We start from the raw sequence: 7,126 nt of genomic DNA on the forward strand, positions 1-7,126 counted from the left end.
AGCTTGTGTCTGCTACTGATTAAAACAATTAAAAAGGTAATTGGGATTTTGAGCCATTCCTCTTCCAGAACAGTGGCCAGTGACCCTTCATTTAAGCAAAATTGCATAGTTTACTTGCTTTAAAGTACTATACTTTAAGTATATTCAATCTTGTCACCTCCCCATGAATTTGTAATAGTGATCATTTCAAAATAGAAATATATCTTTATATTAAGAGGGGGTGTACTCGTTTATGTTGTGGACTGTAGTTACCTTGTCATTATCTCAAATGAACCATTTTCTAGCTTGTAATGGTGGTTGTTTGTAGTTTTTAAGAAATGTAGCCACTTAACACATATTGAGCATGGCTCATCCAGTCAGGATTTGGATTAGAAATCATTTGTTTTATTATAATATTAATGCTAACCTCACTGATGCTCCCATTCAACACTTCTCTTTTCAGAATACCTACATAAGGTAACAAAAACAATTACCAAGACATGTCATCTGACCTGGACCAATCGTTTACTATTGGAAAGAATTAGTTGACCTTTCATAGATTTCAAAAACTGCACAAATACGATTGTAAATACCAGCTGCTGTCATTGGTGTGGAAATGTTAACATAGTTTGATTCATGACTCTATAAAGGCCAAACATCTGCTGTGTGCCTGACGTGTCTCACTTCCAATCAAACAGGCCCTGTTATCATAAATCCCCAGTTGACGCTGGACTCATCTTTCTTCTGTGGAACAGCGAAAAAACAATGCGAAACACAATCAAAAGAAGACAAACAAGAAAGATGCAATTTCGAAAATAAAATCTGGTATGAAGAAAATGATTAAGAATATGAAACCGATTCTCAAGAACATTTGGCTCATTTTCATACATTTCAGCATCGGTATCAGTGGTTTTCACATCTTTATTCAGAAAAACAGTGCTACTTGTGCTGAAGAAATGAAATAAAAATAATACATGAACAATAAACTAAACTATATGAACAATAAACTAAACTATTATTACAATCTAAAGGCTTTGGCAATGTGGGAAATGTGGCCATTTAGGAGCTGGAAACATGACATTATAAATAAAGAATTCAGGTCAACAAGGAGTCAAAATGATCCTACTTGCTTAATGCAAATTCCTGGACTTTTGTTAATGATCCGCTTGAATTGTGCAATTTTCCCTTCCTCTTTATTCCCACACTAATATGACATGATTTTTTATACTTTGAAGGATGGTTGCAGTTGTATTCGCATTACACTCCTGGGCTGCAATTCCCAGAATCATCATGAACAGGGCCGTCACTAGCGAACAGTGGTGACGTTTCTAGGATTTCTACCGAGGGTGACCCACAACAACATGCTATGTACACTAATTCCGCCCCCACCATTATCTGAGATAAATTACAAACGAAATCCTGCTGACAACAAAATAAGTGGCGTGGAGAGTAAGGCGGGTGGCGTTAGCTTTTGACACAACCGACCCGACTTCGAATCCACCTTTTCCCAAACTTTCATATCAGATCAAGTGTTTGTGTAGTGCTCTGTGAAGTGAGCACTACACAAAGGTTTCTATTTACAGTGCGTTTTTGCAGCATTTAGCTTTGTATCCAATCACAGACATATCTGTTGAGTGTGTGCCAATCAGATGTTTCATTTAGTCAGAATCCACTCAAAACGGCAGAACTTTTGTTTAGCGTGAGTGCTTTACTGATTATAACAGGAGTTAGTTGCCTAGAGTTTTATAATTGTATAATTTTGTTATTGAGGTTGTAAGGGGTTACTAAGTGACCAACTGACCATAATGCCAAATGCAGTGTGATTTAATACAACAGCTTTCAAGCTAGCTGTAAATGTGAACACATCTTTCACAAAGATAATAATAAATCACTGATCCATAATAAAACTGCAATTATCACATGCTTTAATTAGTATTTCAGATAGCACACTTCCTATAATTTGTCTCTCATTAAGTGTAATCGGATATGTTTTCTGCTGCCGAGACTCACTTGGCTGAATCTTTCAGGTGCAAGGACAAGAACATAACTGCATTTAAAATGTGTAGCATTGTCAGGTTTGCCTGAAAGTTCAGTTCTTGATTACATAGGGTTGTATTTCTTAGCTTAATTTCCATTAACTAATTCATTGCTAGTTTATTATAAGCGCTTAATGACACCCGAGCTGCTTCTTCAAACTAATGAGCCTTAATGACAGGCCTGGTAGCCTGTCCATTCATTACTTCATTACAGAGAGGGACTGTAAAAGTCGTAATCTGTCTCACTTTATACACCCACTGAAGCATTGCAGAATCACAATAGCCTAGACTGCTAGCACAGAGCAAACATTGCACTCATAAACACACAATGCCAAAATGCCTTTGATGTTCAGTCCATCATTATATAAGGTGACTTATATCAGGTCACCGATGTTGGGTGACGTCACTTCTTGTTGACTTTCGAAGTATTGTCAAACAAAACGGAGGCTAGCTCGACCCTCCCTCCTCCCCACCCCTCCCCCTCCCTTCCTGAAACAATCATGAACCATTTAGAATAAACAAACTGGATTTCCCCACCTGTCCAGCAAAAACAGAGCCACCTGAATGTCGGATTGGAAGCCCTTCTGCCGGTGGAGTTCTCGCCACCTTTTGAACGCTTTTCCTTTGTAAATTCGGGACTTCGCGTTCCTTCTCCTTTTCCCTATTCTTTGTTATTTGTTCATCGGAACGCCGTCTCTTTGGTCGTGTGTCGGCCATCACTGGCGGAGCTAGGGGGTGGCCAGGGGTGGCCGCGGCCACCCTTGGTCTAAGCTTGGCCACCCCTCTCACAACTGCTGTTTCTGTCTCTTTTTTTTTATTGACAAAAATTTCGTTTTTTTAAAACGCTGAACCGTCTCTTTAAGACCACAAAAAACGTGAGACTTTTCAGACGCACACTCCAACTTCACCTCAGCGCAAGTCAAACGAGTGCGGGTACCCGATCACACTAAATGCGTCTCTATAGCACGCATTGTGTTTATCGTGCAATTTATACACCAAAATGAGTTTTTACGTGCATATTATACGCATGGGTAGGATTAGTCGTGTGTGGGGGGCGTGTGCATTACACGCAATAAAGTGCGTATCAAATGCACGCGAAAACTGCGTATCATATGCACGTAAAAACTCATTTTCGCGTATAAATTGCACGATAAACACAATGCGTGCAATAGAGACGCATTTTCATGAGATCAGGCTGAGTGCGGAAATGTGCAAGTGCCGAAAGAGCTTCAGCAGAACATCAGACAGTGATGTGCACATAGTAAATATAGAGTCAATCTTGGTTAGAGTCAATCAAAGACCCCAGATAGCAAAATACACTCGGGCCAGATCCGGTTAGATTCTCACCTGCCGGAGATTTACCCGTCGGCCCGCTTCCTTCTTCCGCACTCGTGCCGGATGCCTGTTTACTCACTGGCCGATTTCTTGTCCGAATCAATCGGCCCAGATGCGGCAGCCGTTAACTTGCCGACACTGCCGCAATCAACCCGGAATCGGGCCGTCACTAATGCGCACTGCACGCCGGAGCTGGCGCGATTCAATCGTGCCATGTTATTATGACTACCTTTATTGATGCTTCTTGAATAACCCATGTAATCAGTTTTGTATTGATATGAAAGAAAATGATAAAGTCAATCCAAAACGTATATGTATAATAACTTTTGAATAAAATGCAAACAAACTTAACATTTTTATATTTATCCCATAATTGTTGCAAATGATATAAACCAAGGCCAGAAAATATGAAGAACATATTTATTTATAAAATTGCACATCTCAAGAAACACTGTTGGTGCACACAAAATTGCACACTGCACAGGTGTAAAGAAACACATTAAAAGACTTAATTTGAACATGAGAAACATAACATTGCACAAGTTAAGAAATATCCTAAAACACTTATCCTAAAGTTTTTAAATAAACTTTAATAAAAAAAAATGTGCCTGTGTAAAAAGCACACAAGTATGAAGAAACATCTTAAAAGCCTTCTTGAAGCCTGCTCAAAGCACGTTGTTAGATTTAGCTCTTTCCTTCCTTCCTCCATCCCTATCAGGAGCAAGTTGTAGCAATCTTGTTATGCATTTTCCCACCTCTTTATCAGTGGACATCTTGGTATGGGCATTTGTCCTCACTGCATCTGTATATAGAAAACAATAGTCAAATAGATAGTTATACTTTGTCGTGCAACACAGTGTTGATAAAAATAAATAACATGATTGTTATCAAACAAGTGCAACCTACATATGATGGATTTTTTTCCCCTCTAACTACAGATCAGAAAAGATAATGTTACTTAAACCCTTAGAAGAAAAAAAAAACCCCAAAACATATTCAACAGATTCATATGAAAGTAGTCTTACACAACAGACAGTATAGCAGCCTCTATGTGCTGGAGTAGGGGAGACCGGGGACAGTTGCAACACTTTTTGCATTTCTCTCAGTTACTCGGAGACTATTTGGACTAGACCAACCAAATTTGTATATATTAAACTTGCATCTGTCTGCTAATTACCCATACCATTTAAAGATGATTATATATGACATATCGTTCACAGTATTTATTTGAATGGAAGAAGTCAGATGTTGCAACTGACCCCGACCCAGGGGACAGTTGCAACACAACCCAGGGACGGTTGCAACACGTTAAAAATACCTTAAATTTCTCTAATTAACTTTAGCTTTTTGTCTCAATGAGCATAGAATTTTGAAAATATTAACTGTTTTAGGCCTACTATAATATTATTGTATTATTTATTTAAATAATATTATTGTAGCCTATAATTTATTTATTTAGTCATATTTATCAAATAACAGTTATTGAGTTTTGTTTGTTTATGTGTAGAACATAGTCCTACATAGATTCAGTGTGCAGGTGTTACAGATGCTATTCAATCTCTCCATATTTCGTTGTCAAACAGGAAGAATTGAACAATTTGCAATGCAACAGTTTTATTAAACATGCAATTTATAACTTGTTGCAACCGTCCCCAACCCTATCAGCCATGACAGAACATCATATTCCTGCTAGACACACTGACTTTGACACATGTTAACCATGTCACTTAGAAGTCAACAAAACAATAATTCAAACTAAGTAGGTTTTGATTAATTCATACAAAATTTCAGGACAGTATGACAAAAATATATCTCATGAAAAAATTTACTTTCATACCTCCAAAACAAGTTTTGTTCAATAAATGCAGCAGCAGATGTTGAATATGCCTACTGTCTTTTTGGTGGGGGGAGGGTCTAACTGTGCATGTTCAGTATGAGTGTCATTACTCTAGCTTGTTTCTGATTGGAGAAAAATGACATGTTGCAACCATCCCCTGTTACAACTGTCCCCGGTCTCCCCCTATATATAAAATCAACTTACTGACATAAGTTCAACAAAAGCTTTCCCAGGATACACCACACAGCTTATTTAGTGGAAAACCCACCAAGAATTCCAAAATAGATTACCTTTTTAAAACACACAAAACAATAACAGAGTATACACAAAAATATAATACATACAAGACAAATTGTGTGAAAAATGCAACTGCTTGAACTTACCAACTTCTTAATTTGTTCTGGCTGATCCTTTATTTGATTTTCAAGCCTTTTGAGTAAGTCGAATAGTGCAGTCAACAACAAACGTAATTCTCTTTTTTTTCTGATGCTACTTTTATTTTAGAAGATGTGTGTGAAAGCTTGTGACACTTCTGTCAGATGCTGAGAAAAGCGCGTTGTCCTTATTCAGTTGGCTATCTTCGGTAAGATGAGATGTTGTCAGGCCAAATGTCAGTAAAACTAACTAACTTTCCTGTCATACGGCTGACAGCCGTTGTACTGTGCTTGCGGTACGCACATCACGCGCAAATGCGGCGTGCTGTAGCCGTAGTTCTGTCGTCAATTAACTCATGTAAGAATCAAAAAGGCGATTAAAGCTGTCAAAACTGCATGCATGTATTTGTTATATATGCGTCACATGTGTCTGGATTAAAATATTCTGCTATGTGAGATCACAATATAAGGCACAAAATTTTAATGTTCAAATAAATGTGAGCACTGTGCATTTGTACTAGACGATAGGCATTCATTTTGCGTTAATTTGTAAAGGACAAACAACAATGGATAATTTTTAAATCCATAAAATAACTAATTTTACATTCTGGCAACATTACATTATGAAAAACATAACATTTTACATTATGTGCTGTTGACTTCCGCCTTGTTCACATTCTTGCACATGGGGATTCAAAAGAGAACTTTTGTTTTCCTTTTTAATTTAGGTATGATAGAACTGTTGCAATTATTTATTTTGACAACTAGAAAGTTAAACTTTTTTTTGACAAACTCAGAATTGGTTGAAGAGTTCACTGATTATATAAAACTCATTGAAGGTTGAATAATCTTTGGACTACAGTATTATCTGCATGTTATCTCATCATGAAGATGCAACAATGTAGAACAAGCTATTGGAGATTTTGAGAACCAGAACCAAGCTAACAGAGCAAGTTGAACTTTAGCTATAGTGTGTGCCCTTTTATTACTATTTAATTCATTTTAATATGGTGGGTAATAATAAAAAAATATAAAGTTCACTCAGTATTCCATGATTCCTAATTCACTACTATCTCAATTACAATTAAGTACAAATGAACTTTATTCAGTTGTAGGCACTAAAACAGTCCAATACATTAGTCAAATTATTTTTATGATAAAATAATTAAGATTTCTGTGCCACCCCAGACTGGTTGCTGGCCCTTGCCTGGCCACCCCTATGAAAAAATCCTGGCTCCGCCACTGTCGGCCATATCAAAATTCTCAAGAATATACCATTTTAACGTTAGTCGTTGTTAGGACATCTCTCCTCTAGCTAACTTCCCTCTTCATGCTTCTCTCTCCTCCACTCCCCACACCCCCCTTCATGTGCACGCGCACTAACCCCCCAACCCCCACCCACAAATCATTCTTGTCGGTTATTGGCTGGAACACTGTTTGTTATGTTTCGTGGTCCAGGCTGGGCCAGTTTGTTTTTGTTGCCGTTTGTGGAGCCTGGGCTGTCTACAGAGACCGCGTTTTTTTACAGTGTGTTCAGGGGACAGGCAGCTAGCGGATAGTGAGGA

The sequence above is a fragment of the Abramis brama genome, assembly GCF_963993115.1.
Source record: "Abramis brama genome assembly, chromosome: 10".
NCBI classification, from domain to species: domain Eukaryota; kingdom Metazoa; phylum Chordata; class Actinopteri; order Cypriniformes; family Leuciscidae; genus Abramis; species Abramis brama.